We start from the raw sequence: 26,170 nt of genomic DNA on the forward strand, positions 1-26,170 counted from the left end.
GTATAGCTTGTTTGTTTGGTTAATAAAATCATCTTTTTTAAGGCGATGATTTGATGCTTATGTCCTGGAAGGTAACAGGTAGGGGGGGAAGTGTGTGTGTGTGTGTGTGTGTCCACTGAAGGGTCAGCTATCGAGATTAGTTTGTTTTCTGTGAGGTTTTTTCTTCCTTTTTTTCAAGCTCTCTTGTGGTCAAAGAGCTTGGGGAACCCCTCGGGGAGACATTCAGGTGTTTCTTCCTGATTTTCGGGGTATGAATTCACTTGATGGTGGCAGCCTATCTCCCTGGACCAGTGAATCTGTGCCTCTGGAGAGATTTTGTAAGCAGAGCCTAGAGAGGCAAGGTATTTTTAAGGTCTCTTGCGGGCCTTCACCTTCTGCACTCAAAGTGCTAGAGTGGGGACCAGCCATAACACGGTTCAACATCACTACTCTCAGACAGATGGCCTAGTGGAGCAATTTAATGAGATTCTGAAGGGAACGGGAAAGTCCTACATGCTTCCACATTAGAGACTAACAAAAATATATAAATTGTATCCATATCCATGTACTATTTAAGACTACCTTTTGTCTTTTACTCTGAGTCTGCCTCTCCCAGTGGAGGAAGAGAGGAAGGAACATTTTTTGTTTGGACAGCACAAGCGGAGAGGGAAGCGGCCCAAATTGCGGTCTAGTGGGGACTCAAAGGGGTCTTGCCCACCACAGTATGGCAGTGAGTGGCATTTGAAAGACACGGGCAAGCTGCCTTATTTATAGGGTTGCCAGATGGTTTAACCAAAAATACTGAACATACCCCTCCCCCAAAAAAAACCACAGTTGAGAAAAAAAAGGGGGAAGACCAAAGTCATTGAGAAAAAAGAGAGAGAGAGATAAAAAAAAAGGACCCCGACAGTTAAGAAAAAAAACCAACATGGCCCCTTTAAGGCCTTTGGGGCTTTTTTTGCTGGCGGCCATCTTGTTTTCTTCCTCCATGCCAGAAAACAGCTTCTCTGTGGAACCAGGTAAGCGGGGGAGTGGGGAGAAGGAGAACCTGGGGGGAGGGAAAGGCCGGGGGGCCAGGAGGAGCCCGGGGGCTGGGGCTGCTGGGCCCAGTTGCTGAGTATGTCGTAGGGTTGCTAGATGTCTGGTATTTTCGCCACCTGCAGGGAAAAAAAATCAGAAAATACCAGACATTTTAGGTGTCTGGTATTTTCTTTTTCTTTTTTTTTTTTTTTTTACCAGACAGGAGGCAAAAATACTGGACTGTCCAGGTCAATACTGGACACCTGGCAACCCTACTTCCCCATGTTCTGGTGGGAATATCAGTAGGGGTGTGATGGGGTGTTTACCCCCTCATGGGTTCATGGAGGCCTCCTGGGCCTGCCACACCCTGTCCCAGAAAGCAGGGGAGATGAGTTCTCCAAGCAGCAAATGGGAGGGAGTCTGTGTGTGAAGCAGCCAATCAGAGCCCAGCAGGCTCATATAAAAAGGAGCTGCAGGGCAGAGGTGGCTTAGGGAGTGAGGACTGTGTCCCTGAGGAGCTGAGGGAGTTGGTAGTATCTTGGAAAGAGCAGTTGCTGGCAGGGGCTGAGAGAGCTGCTGGGATATGCTGGCTGGATGCCTTGGGAAGAGGGAGAAGGTGCTAGAGCTGTGGGGAAGTGCCACTTTGAAACGCCATGGGGAGCACAGGGCCAGTGGATTGCTACACTTCAATGGAGGAGGCGCCCTATCGACTCATCACATAGTTGATGCAAATTGCATTGACTATTCGATTAGTCAATTGCTCGCAATTTAACATCCCTAGTTGGTAGAGAAGCTTTCCCCAAGCTCAGATCTGAAGACTGAAGATTCCGTGTGGGGTGAATTTTTACAGCAAAATAATAAGTCTTTGGACATGGATTATTATAAAGGAAAGGCTCATTTACAGGTTATTCTCTGTAGCGGTTGTAGTGAGCAAATAACACTGGCATCATGTGATTGAGCCACAGTACACTAAATTAAGCTTAATGGCGTAACTAATTGATTGATTAATGTGCCCAAAGATGATGTGAATATCCAGTTCCCTGGCTGTCCTTATATTCAGTTATTATTTAGATTAGCCATTCATGGATTAGAAGGAGAGCAAACAAACCCGCATCTTTTTCTAAGACTAGAGTGGTTTACGCAGCGAGGAAAAAGTTAGGGCGAATGTCCCACTTAAGTGCAGATGGAAGAAATGTTGACCCAGAAAGTCCTATGGCTATTGGAAATGCCAGTTGATCCAAGAAGAAACATACAGGGAAAGGACACAGGTGCTGGACACGTGCTGTCAGTGAGTGGAAGTGTGAGTAGCAATATTCCCTTCTTCTTCTCAGCTCTTAGAGGAAGAACACAGCCTCTTTCTCGGCAGTAGAGAAGAATGAGGCGTAAATTAGCTCGGGGACTTCAAGTGTAATGAACTGCAATTAAATTACCATGGATGGAGGAAAGAAAGCGGGGGATTTGGCCTGTTTAGGATAGGAAGTGTTAGGATAATGTTGTGCCTGGGTCCAACAGCAGAGTAACACCAAGTTCAATGTGTACACTTCTTAAAATAGATCACTTCATCAGAGCTTGAAGAGTGGCTTTTTCAACAATACGCTGTGCATTAGCCTAATTCTGCTCCCTGTGAAGCCAGTGAGAATTTGACCACTGACTTGAATGGCAGCAGATTGGGGCAGAAAGCAGCTAAAAATCCACTGCAAGTTGACTTCTACTGTTTTTTGTGAGTTAACCTTGAGATGGTATAACCGGAGGGGTATTCTAAAGATGACGCACAGAGGGGAGATAAAACAAGGTTTGTGTCCTCATTTTTCACTTATTTTCATGTATACATAAGGATTTTGTTAATTTTTGTTGCCTGCTAGCGTGATGCCGATAGGCAGAACCGAACATGGGACCTCTGGATCTTTGTGCAGGAACCTCTACAGCTAGAGCTAAAAGCCAGGCGGCTCCCAGCTAAGGCTGTAGAGCAAACTCATTCTTCCTCTGTAAGTGGTCTCTGTGCTCCATGGGGCAGTGCACCACACCCAATGTTTTCATCCTTGTGCAGATGTTTGCCATCCATCCGCGGAATAATTTTATGTGCGCCGGGGGATGTATGAATGTGCACCACCAGGGAGAAATACAAAACTAGCAGAACGGCCACAGCTGATCAGCTGGGAGGCATTGGAATTTTTGCTGAGAAGCTGCATGATCTCATCTCAAGAACGATCTATTGGCATTGGAAAAGGTTCAGAAAAGGGCAACAGAAATGATGAGGGGTTTGGAACAGATCCCATATGAAGAGAGATTAAAAAGACTTGGACTTTTCAGCTAAGAAAAGAGGAGACTAAGGGGGGATATGATAGAGGTCTATAAAATCATGACTCGTGTGGAAAAAGTGAATAAGGAGAAGCTATTTACTTATTCCCACTATCAAAGAACTAGGGGTCATCAAATGAAATTAATAGGTAGCAGGTTTAAAACAAACAAAAGGAAGTTTTTCTTCACTCAGTGCACAGTCAACCTGTGGAACTCCTTGCCAGAGGATGCAGTGAAGGCTAGAACGTTAAGAGGGTTCAAAAAAGAACTGGATATATTCATGGAGGTTAGGTCCATCAATGGCTATTAGCCAGGATGGGTAGGAATGGTGTCCCTAGCCTCTGTTTCTCTGGAAGTAGGTGACAGGGGAGGATTACCTGGGGATTACCTGTAGTGATCCCTCTCTCTGGGGCATCTGGTATGGGCCGCTGTGGGCAGACAGGGGACTGGATGGACCTTTGGTCTGACCCAGTCTTGCCGTTCTTATAGCTTACAGGGAACACTTCTAGTGTTGGAATTTGCACGGAGGAAAGTCTGAGCGCAGAAAGGGAGGAGATCAAGATCCATACAGAAGTAGCCATGGAAAGAATCCTTCAGCGAGGCTGGCTATTCCTTTCCTTGCTCTGGTTTGCACAAGGACTGATTCATGACTCCATGGAACTCAGCTGGCCCTCCGTGAGGTCCTGATAGTCCAGCAGCAGTGGCATGGCCAACCCCAGCTGGGTGAGCCTAGGTCCTTTTTGCTCCTATTCCTGCCCAGCCTTCTATTCCTGGGATTTCCTGCCAGTGAGGCCGGGCCAGACATGCAGCCAAGAGCCTTTGTGTCCAAAGAGGTTTCCAGTAACCCAGCTGCAGAGCCCCCTGCCCTTCTCCTGAGTGACTTAAGTAACAGTCCTGTACTGCTGTGAATCATCCATCTCCTAGAGCTGGAAGAGACCTTGTGAGATCAAGTCCAGCCCCCTGCCCTCACAGCAGGACCAGGTACCATCCCAGACAGATTTGCCCCAGATCCCTAAATGGCCCCTTCAAGTATTGAGCTCACAACCCTGGGTTTAGCAAGCCAATGCTCAAACCACTGAGCTATCCCTCCCCCCTGCCTTGTAGTTTTGTTTCCCTCTTGCCCGGGGCAGGAGGTCTGGGCAAGGCCTCTGCAGCTTCAGAGGGTCTGGGAAGGAAGATGGGGCTCAGGTATCTGAATCAGATGAGGAGGAGGGATGTTAAATTTAGATTAGCTAACTAATCGACTAGTCGACGGGATTTCCATCGACTGTTCGATTAGTCTATAAGGGTGCCTCCATCTTCGAACTGTAGCAAGTGCCCGCCAGGGGTAGCAGGTTTAAAGGTTTAAAATTAATAAAAGAAAGTTGTTCTTCACACAGCGTGTAGTCAGCCTGTGGAACTCCTTGCCAGAGGAGGCTGTGAAGGCTAGGATTATAACAGGGTTTAAAGAGAAGCTAGATAATTTCATGGAGGTTAGGTCCATAAAAGGCTATTAGCCAGGGGATAAAATGGTGTCCTTGGCCTCTGTTTGTCAGAGGCTGGAGAGAGATGGCAGGAGACAAATCGCTTGATCATTGTCTTCGGTCCATCCTCTCTGGGGCACCTGGTGCTGGCCACTGTTGGCAGACAGGATACTGGGCTGGATGGACCTTTGGTCTGACCCAGTACGGCCGTTCTTATGTTCTTATGTTAGGACTCTTGTATATTTCAAAGGCCGAGGCACTGCAGGGAGCTTTTAAGCCGGCTCCCCCTCCTTGTTGCCTCAGATAGATGGGTCAGTTAACCGGTTCAATGTTAGGATAACCTAACGTTGAACCAGTTAACTGACTACATCAGATTCTGGGTGTGGGGCAGGCTGCTGACTGGCAGCCCCACGCAGGGGCCCAGTGGGGTGGGAGCAGCCCTCCACCAGTGGCAGGCCACGGGTTGGGGGGCTGCTCCCAGTTAACTTCCCAGCCCTGAAGGGAATTTGCTGCCCCCCTCCAGGTGTGACTCTTCACTGCCGAAGGGATAAAGACCCACGTGCACGTCAGCAAAAGGGAGGAGCCTTGTGATACACCGGGATGCCAACCACCAGTGGTCTCCCCTGCCACTCCTTGCACAGGAGTCTGGGATAGATTCAGCCGCTCCTGCTTATGGGTTCCCCACCCCCGGCCGCCGTCCTCTGAGAGAACCTCCGGTGGTCGGATGGCTCCCTTCATTTTCCCATCATCCCTCAAGGCAGCCAAAGCCAGGCCGTCAGACTCCACGCAGATGGGGAACCCCTGCGGGGAGGACTCGTGGGTCAAGGGAGCCAACAGCCGAAGCATGTCCTGCCCCTTCCCAGCAGGTGAGGAGGCTGGAGTACAGGAGAGGGAGACACCTGCCAGCAGGGGAACAGAGTGGGAAGAACATACTCTGGGTCTCCTCTTTAGGCCTCTCGCTGCCATCTGCCTCTTCAAGGCCCTCCCTTGTTTTAGGGCATGGGTTCCCAAACTGGGGTGTTTGCAGAAATTCCAGGGGGGGGCGCACGGCAACCCCCCCCCCCATCAAGTTTTTCTGCCCCAGTCAGTTTCATTTTTTTTTTTTTGCTCGACAAGTTTTGTTGTTGGGGGGGAAGGGTGTGAGGGATTTTCAAAAATCAAAAAGGGCGTGAAAAGTTTGGGAACCACTGTTTTAGGGTGACCAGTACGTCCAAATCAGAGCACATGTTCCCCACCTTACTAATTAACACATGTTCTGCCTGTCGCAGTGGGTACTGGATTCCACTCCCCTGCAACTACCAGAACAGAACCAAGGGGGTCTCCAAAAGGTGTGTGTGGGGGGGGGGGGAATAGTCTTCCATCAGGCACCTGTCAGCTTTGATTCTGTCCCTTGCAGCTACAGAGAGGCAATGAGCTACCCTGAGAGAATCTGAAAATGATTATTTCATGTGCACTGCAGTATTTACCCTTTGGCAAATGTTGATTCCTCCTCTGCTGCCCCATCCCTATTTTCCACTGAAGCAAAAAAGCCATTTTCATGTGTCCAATGGAGCATAAAGTCAGTTTGGCTGGGGAGTGTTTAGTTAACTACAACTCCAGGTTAATTTAGGGCCTGGGTTGTTTTTTTTCCTAGAAGCACTGAACCCCCACAAACTCTGGTTAAAGTATTACTCCTCCTGGCACACACGGTCTTTATTTTTTTTTTTTGCCTTATCTTGTGTCTGTTCCTTGTTGGTGCAGTTTCTTTTCCGCTGAAGACAATGGAACAACATCCATTTTCACCACTTGGGGACGTGGCCTCGTCTTTCTTTTGGCCAAGCACAAACAATTAGTAGCCGGCTTCCCTGTTGGCTAGTTAATGGTCCCTGCAGAAGCAGCACAAACGAAGGGCTATTGAAGAGTCTGCAAAACTGGCCCGTGGTGCCTTTTGTTTAGTTCTCCGCAGCAATGGATTGGGTTAGAAGACATTCTTGACAAGTCAGCAATTGAGTTTAAGAGGTTGCCACTGACTAAGGTATTTACCGCCTACTTTTGGGGTCTTTCTGCTCTTAGTGGCTACACGCTGGGCAGTGCGGCAGTCAGATTGGCAAGGAGTGGTGGCAGATCCTAACCAGTGAGAATATGCTGCATGCAGAAGCGGACAGGTACGGTAACTCTGCAGAGATAAGGGTGGTAAGCTAGTCATGAGCCTACGCCAGCTAGTACTGGGTGTCAAATGGATTAAGCGAGCCAGCCCAGCTCTTAATGGGAATTTCTTCTGCACTCTGGAGGCAGCTGGCAGTCCATGCACAAGGCCTCAGGCGGCCTCGCAGAGCGCTTCTAGCTTTTTCTTTCTGCGAACAATAAACTCGTTGTTCTAGTGCACTTTCCACAGACCATTTTAAACACAAGCAGGCTGCAAGATGGGGCTGGGGGATTCAGGCTGCTGATCAAAATCTTTCCTTGCTGGCTGCAGCTCACAAGCAGGTATTTCCCCTGACAGCATGTTTGAGCCACGGGAAGGTTCTGTAGTACTGGAAACTAATCCCCGAGTTCAACAGTGAAAGAACGTAACGCTTTCTCCCCAGGATGGAAATACCTCTTAGTCAAGTGCCGGGGTAACAGCTGCCTAGAAAAGAGCAACTGGCAAGACCTAGTAGGTCACCCACTAAGCTAGGGGGAGAGGTAGATACATTGGAGGGCAGGGATCGGGTCCAGAGTCACCTGAACAGATTAGAGGATTGGGCCAAAAGAAATCTGACGAGGTTCAACAAGGACAAGTGCAGAGACCTGCATGAGGGACGGAAGAATCCCCAAGCATTGTTACAGGCTGGGGACAGACTGGCTAAGCAGCAGTTCTGCAGAAAAGGGCCTGGGGTTACAGTGGATGAGAAGCTGGATAGGAGTCAACAGGGCGCCCTTGTAGCCAAGAAGCTAATGGCATATTAGGTTGCATTAGGAGGAGCATTGCCAGCAGATCTAGAGAAGTGATTATTCCCCTTTATTCAGCTCTGGTGAGGCCACATCTGGAGTATTGCGTCCAGTTCTGGGCCCTTCACTACATAAAGGATGTGGACGCATTGGAGAGGGCCCAGCGGAGGGCGACCAAAATGATGAGGGGCTGGAGCGCATGATCTATGAGGAGAGACTGAGGGATTTGGGTTTGTTTAGTCTGCAGAAGCGAAGAGTGAGGAGGGATTTGAGAGCAGCCTGCAACTTCCTGAAGGGGGGTTCCAAAGAGGATGGAGAGAGGCTGTTCTCAGTAGTGACAGATGGCAGAACAAGGAGCAATGGTCTCAAGTTGCAATGCGGGAGATCTAGGTTGGATATTAGGAAAAACTATTTCCCTAGCAGGGTGGGGAAGCACTGGGATGGGTTCCCTAGGGAGAGGGTGGAGTCTCCATCCCTGGAGGTTTTTAAGTCCCAGCTTGACCAAGCCCTGGCTGGGATGATTGAGTTGGGGTTGGTCCTGCCTTGGGCAGGGGTTGCACTCAATGACTCCTGAGGTCTCTTCCAGCCCTAGGATTCTAGGATTCATCCAGCCCATCTTCCCTGAGCTGCCCTGCTCTTGGGCCGTGCAGCACTGCGCCCGGAGTTCCGGCACGGCTTGCTGTGGGGCTCGGCGCTGTAGGGAGCCGTCTTGCAGCTCTCAGTGCACTGACTACACAGGCTCGCTCTTCCCTAGCCTTTCCTCCCCCCTCTGGACTGGCCTGTGCCTGGTGGGAACAGAGATTGCAAAGAGCTGGGTAGGAGCTCAGACGCCTTGCATCTGCTAGCCAGCCACATGCACCTCGTGCTTCCCTGGGACGAGGGGCCAAGAGGCATCTGGCCCTCTGTGTGCTTCCCCCTGCCTCCAAGAACATCTTCTGTGCTCCGCCTTGGTTGCATTGGTAAAAGTGCAGAAGAGCTGTGTGGGACGTGCTCTATGGGATTGCCCCCTGCCAGGTCTTTCAGAGAGGCCAGTCTCATCGTGGGGAAGCGAGGCAGAGGCCCTCTTGCAAGTCCCCCTCGCCGACCCGTTTCTGGGGGCGGGACGTGCTCCGCCAGGTTTGAGGCAAGAAGTATTAGCAGGGCAAGTCCTTGCCCTGTCGCACAAGCTGTGGCTGCGAGGTCCTGCTGGGTGTACGCGCCCCACGAGCTCTGCTGGGCGCCCGGGCAGGGAAAGCTACTTCTCTCTCATTCGAGCTGAACAGATTCAGCCGCCATGGGTCAGCGGTGCCTCATTGCCTCCTTGTTCTCCCACGGCCTCACTGCCTCAATCTCTTGCCTCGTACTCCGGCCGAGCGCGTCTTATCAGAGACGGTCGCCTCGTTCTGCATGTACGATGTCGACCCCACTGCGTCCTGCTCCACGGCTGGAGAGTCTAAGCGTTAGGATAAGATGGTAAAAGCCTTAATACTGCTGCTAGCCAATGGAGATTCTCCCTTAGCCCTGTGACCAAATGATGCCACAGCCGGCGAGAAGAGTCTGCTAGAAAGGACGATGGAGAGAGTACAGCAGGAGCTGAACTCAGAGACGGTTACTATGGGACGCTGCTTTTCTCCAGCCTCAGCGGTGGTACAGGAGCTGGCATGTAGGGACTGCCCGTTTGCAATTGGTTGGATGTGGAAGGTGCTTAGCTGTGTCTTTGATGGAGGGCAAGAGAGCTGCTTTGATGGCAAAACAAGATCACTTATTTTTTCCATAGGTCTTCCTAGGTTTTCATGTTCCCCCCCCATGTGCACCATACAAATTTCCTTCCAACCAACAGCTTGCTTCGGATAGATGCAGTCCAGGAGAGATGGAAGATAAGTGTGAGCAAATGTAAGCCAGATACAGTGAAAATGTGATGTAACTCTTGTGGTGTTTCATTGCTACTTCACTTGCAGCACATCTGGTACCATGAACCTTTCATCCAAACTGTTTTCCAAGGGACTCTGATATACAAAGCAATCCCCCACATGACAGACTGAGGGTATGGCTAGACTGCAGGGGGGCGGGGAGGGGAGTTTTGGGATACCAGAGGTATCCCATAAGAACATAAGAACGGCCATATTGTCCTGTCTGCCCACAGTGGCCAATGCCAGGTGCCCCAGAGGGAGTGAACTGAACAAGTAATGATCAAGCGATCTCTCTCCTGCCATCCATCTCCACCCTCCAACAAACCAAAGGCTGGGGACACCATTCCTTACCCATCTTGGCTAATAGTCATTAATGGACTTAACCTCCATGAATTTATCTAGTTCTCTTTTAAACCCTGTTATAGTCCTAGCCTTCAGAGCCTCCTCAGGCAAGGAGTTCCACAGGTGGACTGTGAGCTGTGTCCCGACAAAACTCCCCCGACACATCCAGGGAATGTGTTTGCTCTTTGCTTTTTTTGCAGAAGAGCAAACGCGCTCTTTCAGAAGCCCCTGTATTTCTCATTCCACGAGGAAGGGGGCTTTCGAAAGAAGGGTTTTTTTTTCCAAAATTCGGCCGTCTAGATGGGCCAAATTTCAGAAAAGTCTCTCCTGCCAAAAGTAACAGAAAAAGATACGCAAAATGTGGAGTGCATTTTGCATATCTTTTTCCGATAGATCCTCACGGTCTAGATGTACCCTAAGGCTGCATAGGTGTACCTAAGGTGGTAGAAGAAAATAAAATGGTGTTTGTTTTCCTAATGTGTCTCATATTATAGTGCATATAGTGTGTCTCTTAAGGGGCTGTACACGCACCTGTCAGTTCCTGGCTGTTGCATGTTTAACAGGCAATGTTAACATTTTAGCAGAGTTTACAAATGGAATTTCTAACATTTTTATGTATAGAAGAAGGACAGGGGAAACAGCGTATTCCAGCGTAGGCCATTGTGATCATCCTGGTCTCCTTAAGAGGCCCTGTGCAGCATTTGCAAAGGTGCCGCGAGGAAGGCAGGAACTCTGACAGAGCCTGCTTCGTTTGCGGACGGCTTTCACTACCTTTTTTCTTTGCACAGCTCAGTGAGTTTGACATTGGTGTGCAACTTAATCTGCCTCAGCAAAACACCTGGTGAGATCCGCTAGACGCTAGAGGATGTTTCAAGATTTTTTTTTTTAATATAATGAGGAATCGATATTTCTCCCCTCCACCCCTCAAAAGTGGCTGGACCGTTATTGGTCAAAACTTGCCAGAAAACAATGCCCGTCAGGAAGACAACAATCCTAGAAGATTTTAGCAGGAAAGGTGAACGTTCCTGACAGTTTTAGGGTACGTCTAAACTACATGCCTCCGTCGACGGAGGCATGTAGATTAGCCAGATCGGCAGAGGGAAATGAAGCCGCGATTAAAATAATCGCGGCTTCATTTAAATTTAAATGGCTGCCCCGCTCTGCCGATCAGCTGTTTGTCGGCAGATTGGGGCAGTCTGGATGCGCCGCATCGACAAAGAAGCCTTTCTTGATCGGCACAGGTATGCCTCGTGAAACCAGGTTCACCTGTGCCGATCAAGAAAGGCTTCTTTGTCGGCGCGGCGCGTCCAGACTGCCCCGATCTGCCGACAAACATTTGATCGGCAGAGCGGGGCAGCCATTTAAATTTAAATGAAGCCGCGATTAAAATAATCGCGGCTTCATTTCCCTCTGCCGATCTGGCTAATCTACATGCCTCCGTTGACAGAGGCATGTAGTCTAGACACACCCTTATACACACACACACAGAACTGAAATAGGGGTTGGGAAGGTGCCAGAAACGTTTCCGTAACTTGAAAAGTTGCTACGAGGCTCTCACGCAGCCAGCTCTTAACTAGAACCATGCAAGGAGCACCTCACTGCGGATGTCTTCTTATTTCTAATATTGTTGGACTTCAGAGACTCCAATCCAAATCTGGCCCTGCTGGACTAGGCCCTGTGCATACGCTTGCTGAGAGACCTGACAGGCCAAACAGATAAGGTGAATGAAGGGGGGGAAACCGAGGCACGGAGGGCTGAACTGAATCGGTGGAGGAGGCAGAGTGGGTCAGTGGCTAAGCTGGAGCCAGCATCCAGAGCTCCTGGGTCCCAGTTCTCATTGCGACGCCCGGCCTTTCAGGCATGCATGCATCTAGCATCTGAGCTGCCAGAGCTTTCTGCTCTAGGCCTGGCCAGCTATGTTTGTGGACAGGTTTGGGGACTCTCCCCGCCATGGAGGCTTCAGTGCCTGGCTGTGGTCCAGCCCTCACCTACGGGACACCACAGCCTAATGGCCTAAATCTGTTTCTACCGTCTGCCATCAGAGCAGCGTGGCCTAATAGCCAGAGTTCATCACAGTGGCCTTTTTCCCCCCGGCCCAACCAGTGGAGGGACGGCCCACCACCGGCTCAGCAGGGAATCCGACTGGAACACGGACTCCGTGGGCAGGGAGGTACCACGCCCTGTCTTGCGGCGGCCCCCCGTGGGCTGTTGGGGTCACTGGGCTCCTCTGGGAAGAGACCCCCTGGGCAGGCAGGGCTTCTCAGCGCTGGCATCAGCAGTTCTGCTACAGGGGTCTCGGCCGCAGTTCCTGCCTCTCCAGCCATCCACCCGGAACGAGCCGAGCTACTCCCCTTTAGAGCCCGGCCCCAGCTGGAGCATGACCCGCTAGGCCACTGGGGCGTGATCTCGCCGCCCCAAGAGAAGGAGCCGACATTCCCCATCACACGGGAATCTACATAAAAGGGCCTCCAGAACGAGCCGATAGGTAAAGGCTGGGCAAGACCTCAGGCTGAACTTGCCCAGACGTTGGTGGGACTCCTGCTTATGGAACTTGCGGCGTAGGCCCCAACCCCGGGGACTCCTTTGCACGTCTGCCTAGACACGGCGCCGGCACCCCACCGCTGCTGCAGAGCGAGGCCGGGCGGAGGAGCACGGCAGCGCTGTTGGGGAAGGAAGCGCCAGCCTCTGCCATGCACCCCAGGTGGCCCTCTCCGCCACGCACACCTGCGTCGCGTCCTGCCCGGCAGGGCTGCTTTACCCGCGCCAGGGTTTCATGGCCAGGGGAACCAGGCGGAGAGACTGGTCTTGTTTCCAGCCGCCATCGCTGCTCTGCAGGCGACCCTAGACGGTTTGCAATCCACGGCGGGTCTGAGTGGGCATGCCTCCAGCGCAGGAGCAGGGGCCGCTTCAAAAGTTTCCCCGGCAGCTTCCTTACCACAGGTTCTTCCTCCTGGTACCTGCTTGCGCTTTCTTCTCCCAGACTCTCCACTGCACTCGCTCCTCAGCTCCTTCCGCACCCCCTGAGCGAACGGAAGGGAAGGCTTGTTAAACCACTCAACTGGTTCTTCACTGACCTCTGTCACAGGGCAGACACTCACCCCACAGCACCTCCAGGCAGTCGCTCGGGGAGTCCGCACACCTCAGAGTGCTCTCTGCTGGTTGGCAGTCCAGCCTCTGTGGCAGGTCCAGCTCCATGTCCCTTCCTGGCCACGGGGCCCTTTCCTCCTCAGACCGTCCCGGGTCAGTGCCCCGTACTCGGGGGTCTCCCCTCCCTGGGAACCCCCAATTTCCCTAGACCCACATTCCCTCAGTGACCCGCTGCCAGTCATCATCTAGCTCCTTACCTCAGGGGCGAGCTGCCCTCTGACACGGCCACTCACCACAGACAGGGTGTAGACCTGCTGCCTTTTCCTCATCTAGCTGCCTCCCTGGTGCCCTCAGACCAGAGCTCCCCAGCTCTTCCTGCCTTTCCTCAGCCCTCATCTGTCTCAGGAAGGCTCCAGCTTCCCTGGCAGCCTGCTCCCTCCTGCCCCCCAGCTAGCTCAAGAGGGTGTCTGTTCTGCCCTCCAGGATCCCTTATTTATACAGCCTCAGCTGGGCCCTCATTGGCTGCCTCTGTCTCCACTGCAGGCTCCAGGTTCCCAGCCTTCTCCCAGGGCTGGGTTTTAACCCTTAAAGACCCAGTGCGGGGCAGACGCCCCTCGCAGCCCCCAGCTGTTCTAATTAGTCTGACTCCCTTGAGGCTGGAAGCCTCCTAATTGGTTCTAGATATTTTAATTGGCCGGGCTGCTCTGACTGATTCGACCAGGTTCCTGCTGGTTCTGAATCAGCCCTTGTCAATCTCCCCTGGGAACAGAGCCCCATTTAACCGGGGGCTGATGCACTGCCCCTCCACTCCTCTGCTGTAGCCTGGCTGTCACAGAGCACAGGTAAGTGCCCATAAAAAGCAAAGCAGCATGCACGAGGCCTTTCCGTCCAGAGACCGTCTTATTAAACTCTGCAGTCGCTACCTGGACGTTCCAGGGTCACAGAGAAGCCAGCAGAGGCAGGTGTCCGTGTGTCTGATTGGGCCATTCGAGAGGTCCTGTACTAGGAGAGACCTTATAGGCCTCGTTGCCCCGTGAGTCTCACGCAGGACAGCCGGGATCCTTTCCCTACCAGCACCGCGTCTTCCAAACGGGCCTGACCTGGGGGCTCCGGCGGAGGAAGGAGAAGTATCACTGGGGTGGTGGGAAGGGACTGGATCTCCCTTGCTTTTCAGTGGGATCAGCTCGGGGATGGACCCCTGGGGATGGGATGGCTTCTCACTCTCATCCGGCTCACTCCGTCGCCCAGCATCTCCTTTACGAGACCAGTCCCAGGCCCCCGTGGCTCTTAAAACGCGGCCCCTCCTCGGGGTTCAGCACGTGAACCCTCCCGGCGGGTTTGAGCAGAGCCCACGACGCGCTGACCCTTTTGTGACGTCCCAGTGGCCGAGCCTGGCCTGTAAGGTCAAGGGCAGCCGCCGATGGGCCACTTGCACGATGGCACGTGGCTGTCATAGGGAGTGACTCGCCACCACGGCGCCTCCTGGTGGCCATCCTGAGAATTAGTTTAGCCTGATAGCGCACCTTCCTCTCGGGATATCTCGCCCACGGTCACTTCTGCTCCACCTCTGAGACCCACGTGGCTCCCAGGTTTGTGGTGTCCTCTTCAGGGCACGGCCCCCTGGCAGTGCCCCACTCAGTTTCTTCCCCTCTTCCAGGGAAATGACAGTCCTCAGTCCAGCCACATGACCCCCCCCCAGCCTGGGGAAGGGTTGGGACAACCCCCCTCCACCTTCTCCCTGCCTCTTCCCTGCCCTTGTTCTGCTCCTGCCCCTCTTCTTCCCCCCTCCCCAGAGCAATGCAATGCAGAGGACTAGCAGGGCTGGGGGGCAGTGCTAGCAGCCTGGGTCCACCCCCCAGCTAGCAGCGCACGCGTTCACTCCAGAGACCAGCTCTGTGCTGTTGAGCAGCCCTTCTTATGTGGCCCTTCCTGGCCCTGATTGGCTACTCCAACAAGCCTTCTCCTGATTGGCTCTCTACAAGTCCTCTTCCCATTGGTTACGTTTTGGGCAGCCTCCTGAAGGGCTGCTTTAACACTCCATCTACCTGTATGGGGCAGCCACCCCCCCACAGTGGCTCATTGAAAAACACACCCTGCACAGTCATCCAAAAGCTGAAACGTTTCTATCGCTGCTGCCCCCAGACCCGGTCTCCATTTTATCATGAGTCTCTGAAAGCCCCGCCCCCTGGAAACACACAGTGTGAGGGTCTCGGTTTCCATGGGTTGCTTCTCATTTCCCGGGGGGGGGGGGGGGCAGTGTTTTGGCCCAGCCCGGCATCTTCTGATGCGTACTCGTTGCGCCATGAGTCTCACGCAGGACAGCCGGGATCCTTTCCCTACCAGCACCGCGTCTTCCAAACGGGCTTGACCTGGGAGCTATGGCGGAGGAAGGAGAGAGAGCATCCGTCCACCAGACAAGTTCCATTTTGCCTGCTTCTGCCTTGAGCCCGCAGGCCACCGGCTAGCCCGGCAGGCAGGAGAGCCGAGAACACCCAGCCCGAGGTCTGCGAGTTTGTTCCTTGGATTGCACCTCCCAAAACTTCCCAACTAGCGAGGGGAACGTCCCCGCCTCCATGGGTCCTCCTCTCAACACACTGGGAAACAGGCAGTCTGGCATGGACACCGGGCACCCAGCAGTTTGCATGAGGGGGCTGGTCTCCCAAGTCTGAGTCTCAAGACCTCCCAGACCTATTGTCTGCAGTAGGGTGCTCAGGGGTGTCTGGTATGCTCAGGGCTCCGCCTTCCCAATCCGCCACCCTGGCCCCGCCCCCAGAACATTGCTGTAGGTGTTTTGGGGGCGGAGTGTTGCTGCCCCCAGCGCCCGCCCTCCCTGTACTCCTGGCTGGGGAGGTGTCAGCCGACGGTCAGGGCAGTGAGTGGTGTGTGTTGAGGTTTAACGTCTGTGACTTTACTGCTAGGACCGGGGTCCCGTCGCAGAGGGAAGCCAACAGGCTCTCAGACGCCCTGAGTTTATAGGAAGAGCTTATTACAGCTCAGATTTTAGCTGCTAGAATACAGGATCCCTTCGCAGCGGGCAGTCTGGGGAAGACTGAAAGATGCCCCCAACGGATCCGTCACCTGGGAGTGACACAATCCAAACGCCCAAGCTCTTTCTATACCTGTCCCTTATGACCGGCTGAAGTTCTTTTAAATTGTGCTTGGTTCTGTTACAGCAACTGAAGGAGTCAGGTTAAAGCTTAAACAGTTACTATTTTATTGTTACAGGGTAAACTTAGCTGTTAAATGCTACTGCTGTGTTACAGATAACACAGACACTACAAAGGACAGGACAGAAATTACACTAAGTCATCACTTACAGGTACCATGAAACCCTTTTGGTTCTCTGAGCTCTTATTAAATGCATGCAAAATAGACACCTAGCAGGTATATATTCTCACCCCTGCGTTCCAGACTTGGCGTGGCCAGCGTCTTTCTCTCAATCCCTCGGGAAGAAGTAGGGCGAGGTTGGGCGTCCCACAGACCTCGGGAGACAATCAATACCTGCCAGCAGGTGTAGATGATTGGAGCTCAAATGGGGTGGGCTACTAAACCCCTCTTTATACCCCTTGGGTCACGTAGGCTTCTTCCTGTGCTCAAGTGGCCAATTAGGAAAAATGGCTTTGAACACCAAGTTTCCCATGAAGGGTGCAAAGCATAATTCACACCTGGGAAAGTGCAGACAATGGGCACCTCTGGTATGTGATGGGCGAAGATTCCTCTCTGGGACAGTGCAGGTGTGTCAATTACTGATACTAGCCATCAGGACGGCGGGAGGCCCCGGGTCGTCAGCTAGCCCATTTACTGTCTGGTTTCTGTTTATGGTAGAGTCAGGGACAGGCAGCACACCTGCGTTCCCAGGGCATCAAAGGCTGACTGCCTTTCTCTTGCTCTCTGGGGGGGGCGGGGAAACAAGATGGGGTTCATGTCTGGATATAGGAGGCTGCAACTATGTGACCTCCTCCCCTCCCCTGGTGCTCAGGGAGACTCACACTGCGCCCGCACCCCCTTACCTCTCTGCCCCTCCCCAGGTGCGCTACCCCGCCTCCTCCCCATGGGGGCAGGGCCTCAGCAGAGGGGGCGGGGCTGGAGATAGGGATGGTACCAGCTAGGAAGCCCCCCCCCAAGCCTGGGGGCTTGTTGTGCCAGGTGCTGTACAGACTCCTAGCCCCGGCTCCGAGAAGCAGAGAGTTGAACTGGCCACGCCAGACACAGGGCAGGAGGAAGGGGGTATTATTATCCGCCGGGCAGCTGGAGGGATGGACGCTGCCTTCACCCCACCCCATTGCAGAGGGATGCAAAGCCTTTGTCAAACCTCACAGGCCTCCCTGCCGCCGCCGCCAACGCCTCCTCCTAAGGCTCAGCTCCCCGCTGTCATCCATCCATCCGCTGGAAGTCCCTGCCTGTGCTCGGGATTTGGCAGGACTGTTCCTCACTACGCCCACGTGTCAGGGTCGCTGCGGTGAGCCAGTCCCTCTCCTCCTCCGCCGCGCCCCAGCCTCTGCTGGCCCTCGGAGAGGCGCAGGGACGGGGGTTCTATTCCCCTCCCTGCTTCGTCGCGTTCAAACAGCCTCCCAGAGCGAGAGGGGAGGCCAGTCCCTCAGGGAAGGGGGATGGATGCTGCGTCGCGCAGGGGCTCTGCAGATGGGGCCCAGCTCCTGCATCGGTGGATGACACTGCAGAGCGTCGCAGATGGGGACACAAACGTCCTCATCCACCCATGCAGACTTGTAGGGCTCCCCTAATCTGGCCTCTGGGGTATTTACTCTCTGGGCACCACATGGAGCCACTTGTCTCAGCTGCCCTCTGACCCCACGGAGCTCCTGGACTAACTCTGGGAAGGATAAGCCCTAGGTTTTTTACAGCACTCTTCGCTTGCAAGCACCTGACCAGGGAGGCCAGGATCACTGTCCCGCTTACACAGCTGGGGAAACTGAGGCAAGGTGATTGGCCCAAGGTCCCTAGTAGAACCCAGAAGAGAGCCTGGGTCGCCTGAGTCTTAGCCCAGTGCTGTAGCCCGCAGGCCACATCAGTCCGCTGACTTCTCCTCTCACACGACTGGATTTGTGATCAAAACGCCCAGCAGATTCCAATCCCAGCTGGGGAACGGGTGGGCGGGAGGTGGGAAATGAGAACTCTCCTCCCCGCAGGCTGGGAAAAGCTTTGAAGGTCTGTCCCGGATCTGTCTCCTCCTTTATCCTTAGCTTGCCTTATCTGCAGCATTATAGCCCCTCTGTGCTGACTGTGGCCCGCAGCTACCAAGAGGCAGCTTCCTTCGGTCCTAGGACTCCGTGCGGAGGCAGCTGCAGCAAGTCTACCGCTGTGTTCCTTGGAATCCCTTCCCTCTCGGCTGCCGGACAGGCCAGCTAGACTGGGCCCTCTTCCATGCATATTGCTGCTGGGGATAGGGGGCAGCATTGCCCTGCCATTCCAGATAGAGTACTTGCATCTCACCCACAGCCGCAGCATCTTTGCCCCTCAGAAACTCACTTGAATTTCTCCTGACAGACGCATAATGAAGGACCATTCTCCAGTTTACAGAAAGGGACCAAGGGTATGTCTACACTAGAAAGTTAGTTCGAACTAACGGACGTTAGTTCGAACTAACTTTCCTATGCGCTACACTAGCGCTCCGCTAGTTCGAATTTGAATCGAACTAGCGGAGCGCTTAGTTCGAACTAGGAAAACCTCATTTTACGAGGACTAACGCCTAGTTCGAACTAGCTAGTTCGAACTAAGGGCTGTGTAGCCCTTTAGTTCGAACTAGTGGGAGGCTAGCCCTCCCCAGGTTTCCCTGGTGGCCACTCTGGCCAACACCAGGGAAACTCTATGCCCCCCTCCCGGCCCCGGACCCCTTAAAGGGGCACGGGCTGGCTACGGTGCCCGTGCCAGGTGCAAGCCTGCCAGCACCCAGCTAGCAGACCCTGCACCTGGCACGGCACAGAGCCACCCACCCGATGCCTCCCAGCCCACCCCCTCTTGCCGGGACCAGGCTGGCGGCTCCCGGGAGCTTGCCCTGGACCGCAAGAGGCGGGCACCTTCCTGGGCTAGTGCGGACATCGTGGACCTCGTCCACGATCTCCGCACTAGGCACAGGAAAGTGGCCGGCTAGGGCAGGAGAGCTGCCAGCCTGGCCACCCAGGACCAGGTGTGCATGAAAATCAAGGGGGTCCACTGAGACCCCCGACCCTGAGCCCTGAGCTTACAATGGCCGTCCTGGGTCAGACCAAAGGTCCATCTAGCCCAGTAGCCTCTCTGCCAACAGCGGCCAACCCTAGGGACCCTGGAGGGGATGGACCGAAGACAATGACCAAGCCATTTGTCTCGTGCCATCCCTCTCCAGCCTTCCACAAACTTTGGGCAGGGACACCACTCCTACCCTCTGGCTAATAGGACTCCATGGACCCAACCTCCATCACTTGATCTCACTTCCCTTTAAACTCTGTTCTAGTTCTAGCCTTCACAGCCTCCTGCAGCAAGGAGTTCCACAGGTTAACTATTTGCTTTGGGAAGAAGAACAACTTTCTCTTACTAGTTTCAAGCCTGCTACCCATTCCTTTCCTTTGGTGTCCTCTAGTCCTTCTTTATGGGAACTCATGAAGAACTTTTCTGAATGCACCCTCTCCACCCAACCCCTGCTTTTAGAGACCTCTATCCTGTCCCCCCTCCGTCTCCTCTTTTCTAAGCTGAACAGTCCCAGTCTCTGTAGCCTCTCTTCATCTGGGACCTGTTCCCAACCCCTGATCATGTTAGTTGCCCTCCCCTCTCCCAGCCTTTCTCTTCCCCTCTCCCACCTCCTTTTCCCAGTCTCCCCCAGTTTTTTTCAATAAAGACAGAGTCAATGTTGGAAGAAACGTTAGCTTTATTTTGTACATCAATAAGAAGGGGGGCTAGGGAAGGGCAAGTGGAAGAAGGTGAGGGAGGAATGGGGCACGAGCCCCCGATGGGGAGGACTGGGCTGGCTCTGCGGGCTTCTGGGGGTGGAAGCTCTCCTGCAGCCCCCCAATTACTCCCTCTCCCCAGATGGCAGCCTGCGGCAAGTGCAGCCGGGCTGATGGCCGAGTGGTGTGATGTGCCCAGTGTGGGCACTCAGGGCACTCCAAGCCAGAACTTCTTTGCAAGCGGGGCACCCCTTAGAACTGTGTGTCCGGGGTGGGGGTCGGGACCCTTTAAGCGCAGCCCTCGGCTAGCCTGAGACAGTATCTCCACGCTCTAAGTCCTCCTTTTATGCCCTGCCGGCACTGCTTCCGGCCATCATTAAGCCCTGTTCAGAGTCCACTCAATGTGGACTTACTAGTTCGAACTAGCAAAACGCTAGTTCGAACTAGTTTTTAGTTCTAGATGCGTTAGTTCGAACTAGCTTAGTTCGAATTAACTAATTCGAACTAAGTTAGTTCGAACTAGCGCTGTAGTGTAGACGTACCCCGAGAGATTAAGGGACTTACCTAAGGTCCCATAGGAAGTCTGTGGCAGAGCCAGAAACTCAGCCCAGGTCTCGAGTCCCATGCCTTAACCACATGGCCATCCATTCTGTTAGAATCTTAGACTCGTATTACTAAAACTGGACGGGCCTCGAGAGGTCCTCAAGTCCAGTCTCCTGCCCTTACAGCAGGACCGAGTACCACCTAGATCCGTGGTGTCCAACATGCTAGCCACATGTGACTATTTGGCTGGCTGAGTGTGGCTAGTTCCGTATAGCAATAGCCACTATAGTGGCTACTCTTTAGAACTGGTTGGACACCACAGACCTAGACCATCCCTGACAGGTGTCTGTCTAACCTGCTCTTAAAAATTTCCTGTGATGGAGATTCCACAACCTCCCTAGGCGGGAAGCTTTTCCTGATGTCCAACCTAAGCCTCCCTTGCAGCAATTTAAGCCCATTGCTTCTTGTCTTAGCCTCAGGAGTTAAGAGTATTTGTTCTCCCTCCTCCTTGTAATGAGCTGGTACTTGAAAGCTGCTCTCCTGTCCCCTCTCAATCGTCTCTTTTCCAAACTAAACAAGCCCAAGCCTGTCCCTTTAAGGGTGGCCATTTTGAATTCTGTTGCTCCCCAAGGCACACCTCCGACTGCCTCGTGGCACACCGGTGTACCACGGAACACAGTTTAAGAAACACTGGCCCAGAGCGAGCTGCTCCAGGGGCTTTTATAGTGTGCCTCCACCCAGAGCATGCTCAGCAGGGCTGTGGGGTGGGGCCCTCTCAGCCAGCTGGGCCAAGGCAACTCTCTGAGCTTCAGTGCGGGGTCAACATCCCCATCACACTTACCCACAACACCGACTGAATAACTCTGCCTCCATGAGAGACGTAGCGCTTAGATCAGTGTAGTTCGGCTGATGCAGTGTCGGTGTATACATGGTGCGGCTTACACCACCGGTTGCTTCAGAAGCCATCCTGCAGTGCCCCACCCTGGCAATGAAATCGGTGCAGGTCCTCCTGGCAAGCATGCACATGCAAGGAGTGGTGTGGACAAGCAAAAGCAATTTAATTACTGTGGGTGGCCATTAGCAATGTATCTGAGATCAAATTCATTTTCTAGTGTAGACTTGCCCTCAGATTCCTCCGAAGTCTCTCAGGCCACATTCTCTCTAAAGGGAAGATCGATGCTGCTGCGATTGATCTTCTGGAGTTTGATTGAGCGAGTCTAGTTAAGACTCGCTCAATCAAACTCAGAGGGTGCCGATGGCATCCAGTATTCCTGCTTCTGTGATGAGTAAGGGAAGCCAACAGGAGCATTTGCTCCTGTCATAAATAGGAGCTGCTTAGGAGAATCTGACTTATCTAAAGAGCGAGGAAAAGGTTAAGCAACTAGTGACGCACCTAGGGAGGAGGTTTGGGCAGTCAGAAATAAAAATGCAGATAGGAATTTCAAACCAGGATGGGGGGGGGGTCCTCTCTCTCTTCGTTTGAGATAAGAGCAGTTTCTCCCAGAGTATGTCTAGACTTGCACCCTAGTTCATTTTTTGAGGAGTAACGTTAGTTCGAACCAAGGGGTTTGATTCGAACTAACGCGTCCCGAGGTGCACTTTCACTTTCAAAACAGCTGGCATTCGGAGTAACGCACCGGCGAGATCATGTTAATGAAGCACAAGATATTTAAATCCCTGCTTCATTGACTATTTCAAATGCCTGCATTTGCATCCCTACTTCGAACTAGGGTGCAAGTGTAGACATACCCCCTGGTATTGAGGGAGATGGGAGATGCTTTCTCTCTCCAAGAACAGACTTCCTGAAATGTGTAAGTAGGGAAAAGTTTAGATAGTCTGTCAGGGTTTATTGTTTTCCTTGTTTGGGGATGTGGAAATCACGTCTGCGCTGGCTAATTGTTTTTCTCTTTTGTAACTAAGGATTCCAGCCCAGGGACTTTCCCTGAGTCTATGTCACTTCATGGCTATTTACCACCTAGTCAATGTACTATGCTTGCCACCGTAGTTTTGTTTTGATAATAAAAGAGTTTCCTTTTGCTTCGATTAACCGGTATTGTTGTGTCCTTAGGATTATGTGCCTAGTAACCTGGGCAGAGTCCACTGTGCTCTGCAGATTCCCTCTGTTTGTTTTCCCAACTCCAAGCAAATGGAGATTGGGGCCGAAGGAGAGCTTTGCCTTTGGGAGGGGATTTTCAAGTGATCTCTTCCCTGGAAAAGGGCTTATTTTATATCTTTTTAAGTACACTTGGGTGGTGGCAGCCCATTTTTATTTATCTTTTTTTCTTGGATCTCAGGGAGACTGAGACCGGATAATCTTGTCTCTGGGAGTGCCAGGGGCAGGTTTTACAGAGTTTATTCAGCCCTCCATAACTGCACGCAGAGTGTCAGGTTGGGGAATTGAGTCGTGACATCTCCCATCAGCCTCCCGCGGTGAGGGTGGCAGGGAAACTTGAAACAATTACATTGACTCTAGCTACGTAATTAACATAGCCGGATTTGCCTGTCTTGATTCGATCTTTCCCTTTAGTGTAGGCCTGGCCTCAGTGACTGAATCCAGGAGGGGAAGGGCTCTGTAGTTGCCTGCTGCCCCCAGCACTGTAAAAGCATTAGATCATGACTGAGCCGGAGAGCAGAGTCTCCAACACCAGCACCCTCCGTCCAGCTGGCCCGGGCTAGGCCAGGGCTGGGGAGAAGCAGTGCTTGCTGTTTATTCTGTCCTTTCCCCAGGCATGCGGGGACTCCCGATCCTTAGTCTGCTTCATGGCAAGGAGCTCAGGAGAGGTGGAGGCTGGCAGAACGAGGTGGAGCCAATGGTTTTGTGGGAGCTTGTTTCTCTTCACGGGAAGGCAGCCCGGTCCTGGTTGCAGCACCCTGCTAGTCCAGTCCTGGGACCCTTCTGAGAAGAGACACCAAGACCTCGCCACACACGTTTGCAGGGGGTGACCTCAATTAATCGGCTCACCCTCCAGAGTTCTCATTCAGATGGTGCACAGGCCCCATGTGCCAAATCAATCCAGGCGTGGGGGGTGGGAAGGGAGAAATGAAGGAGAGAGGGGGCAGTGGACAGAGATTGGGCCTAAACAGGAAAGGAGAGAGAAAAGGCAGCAAATTGGGGAGGAGCTGCAGAGACCAGAGTGGGGGAGGACTCCTTACTCTGACTCAGCTAAAGTTTGCCTGCCAAAACCAATGGAGAAAGGCAAACCCAGCAGGCAAACTCGAGGGTTCCCTCTAATTTATTCCACCCCTGAGCAGAACGAATTTTCTCATGTGCACTAATATGCCACACGGGGGCACGTGCGACACGGAGGGGAGGTGCTACACAGGGGGATGTGTGACACAGAGGGGATGTATGATGGGGATGTGTGACATGTAAGGGAGGTGCAGCATGTTACCATATCGTGCACATGACAAAATTCATGTGGCAGGGGTGAGGCCAAGGGGTTCTGAGTGTGGCAGGGGATTCAGGCCTGGGACAGAGGTTGGGGCGCAGGAATGAGAGTGCTCCAGTTGGGGGTGCCTGCTGGCTCTAGGGCAGGGCTGGGGTTGAGGGGCTCAGGGCTGGGACAGAGGATGGGGTGCAAGGGCTCTGGCTGGGGGTGTAAGCGGGGCTCCAAGTTTGGGGAGGGGATCAGGTCTGGAGGTTGGTGCAGAGGACGGGGTACAGGCTCTGGGCTGGGAGTAGGTATACAGGAGGGGGTACAGGCTGGGGGTTGGAGTGTAGGAGGGGGTGTCGGATGGGGGGGTGGACTTTGGGATGGGCTGGGGATGAAGGCTTTTGGGGTGCAGGAGGGTGCTCAGGGCTGGGGAAGTTCAAGGCAGGGCAGGGGGTTGGGGCTTAGGCTTACCTGGGCGGCTCCCTTCTGGGGGCGGCAAGGAGGGGCCCCTGTCCCCCGGCTGTGTCAGCTTGGGGCTGGGGGGGAGAGGAGGGGCTCCCCTTTGCTGGCTGTGGCAGTTTCAGGGCTTGCTGAGAGAGATCTCTCCCCACTGCAGCCCTGCACCCCCTGACGGGAAGCTGCACAGCGGTGCGGAGGAGGGGGACCTCAGTCCCGACGACTTGCTGCAGGAGCCGCCGATCCCGGGTAGCCACGATTTGCGGTGTCACTAGAGCGGCAGGAGTTTAGTTCAAGCCAGCAGCCCATAGGGCTGGGCACTAGACACCGACCAGCCCCCCGTGTGGCCCGGGGAAACACGCCCCTTTCTGCACAGAAGCCGGGTCATTGCTCTTTTATTTGGAATGATGCATAACGAGGCACCGAGCAGTAATTCCAGGGGGAGGGGGAGAGCAGAAAGCCCCCGCCCCTTCGCCCTGTTTGGTTGGCCAAGCGTGTAAAACAAGCCCCGCCCAGGCCACCCCCGGACCCAGACACTTCTTGCCTAACAGCGACTGAGGAGCAGAGAGAGGCAAAGCCGATGGTCTGTTCCCAGTCTCCTCTGGGACGGCCCAGGGCTTAGTGGAATGGTGTTGGAGGGGCCAATTTACTCAGCAGCTCTCTCGAGAGGGTCTCGGCTCCTTACACACACTAAGGCAGGTACGGTCCGTGCTCCTGAGAAGAAGGCAGGGGAGTGGCTTGCACCAGGCTGCAGGGGAGCAGGATAAGGCCCTGGAAGATTTCACGTGGACTGTGCGTGTGATGGGAAATGAGGCCCTGGCACAATTCAGCTCCGCGCTTCGTGGCAAGGTGGGCGCTGTTATTAAGAGTTCCCCGTTGCGCGCGGGCGGACTGGGACTTTAGCTCACCCGGGCTGGCTGTCAGGCTGCGGAGGGCTTTCCCGCTAAATGGAAAGGGGCACGTGCTTTTATATCCACACCTTTCCATGGGGAATAAGCAGTGCTTTTTTGTGATGGCACCTCCACTCAGAGCTTACCTGGAAAGAACGGAGCATACCCGCACCTCTGTAATGAAAATTGCAACAGCCGTATTTCTTAAAGGGGCCACGTCTCTTAAAAGGGCAATGCTGGCCCCACTGCCTTTTTTTTTTTTTTTGGCTCAACAATTTCCCCCCTGGAATATCAGCACTTTTTTTTTTTTAAACAAAAAAAGCACTGGGAATAAGTCTTCTTGGCACACGCTGCTTGGGCAGGGTTAACGCTCCTGGGCGAAGAGATGCCTTTCCCTGGCGCTCAACAGTGTGGAGCCGGGATGTCAAAGCCCGCGCAGACTGTCTGCACTGATCACAGCTCAGCAGCACTCCTGCAGCAGGTGGTGGCCAGGGCTGAGGCCATGTGCCAGACCCAGGCACTGGAAATACGGCAGTGAGGAGGAGGAGTTCCTGCAGGCCATCGAGACGCTCTGTTCAGTGGCAGACGATTGCAGCCGGCTGGGAGGGTAACGCCAGCCTGCGGGCGGTCAGACTTCTCCTGAGAGCTTGGGGAGCCTCCAGGAAAGCTCATGCCAAGGTCCCTGGGAACCGGGTGGTTCTGCATTCGGGAGGAGGGCGGGGGGAAGCTGGAAATCAAAACTGTGACACGAAACGCTGGGCAAATACCAATCGCGGATGGGGCGTTAGGGAGTGCAAAACTGACTGGGCTCAGCTGTCTCTTGGGCCATAGGCCCACACAGGGATGGTAGGGGGAGCCAAACCTTGTCTAGGGGAATAAAAGTTTGCACCAACCCCACCCAATGAGTAGATGGGTGGGGAAGGGCTCCCACCCCCCGGGGCCAGCCAACTCAGCGGGGGTAGTAATTTGCTGTTGGTTTGGATCAGCAGCAAGTTGAGTTACGCTCCTGGAGCAAAGGGGAGTTGTAGAGGAATCATGCCT

At 53.6% G+C, this 26,170-nt stretch overlaps 1 pseudogene; it reads left to right on the forward strand.

Moving 5' to 3' along the window:
• The first annotated feature begins 5,484 nt into the window (after positions 1-5,484).
• On the forward strand, positions 5,485-25,740 carry LOC149525469 (uncharacterized; annotated as a pseudogene).
• The last annotated feature ends 430 nt before the right edge of the window (positions 25,741-26,170 follow it).

This window comes from Pelodiscus sinensis, chromosome 2, assembly GCF_052426305.1.
Source record: "Pelodiscus sinensis isolate ZL-2025 chromosome 2, ASM5242630v1, whole genome shotgun sequence".
Classification (NCBI taxonomy): domain Eukaryota; kingdom Metazoa; phylum Chordata; order Testudines; family Trionychidae; genus Pelodiscus; species Pelodiscus sinensis.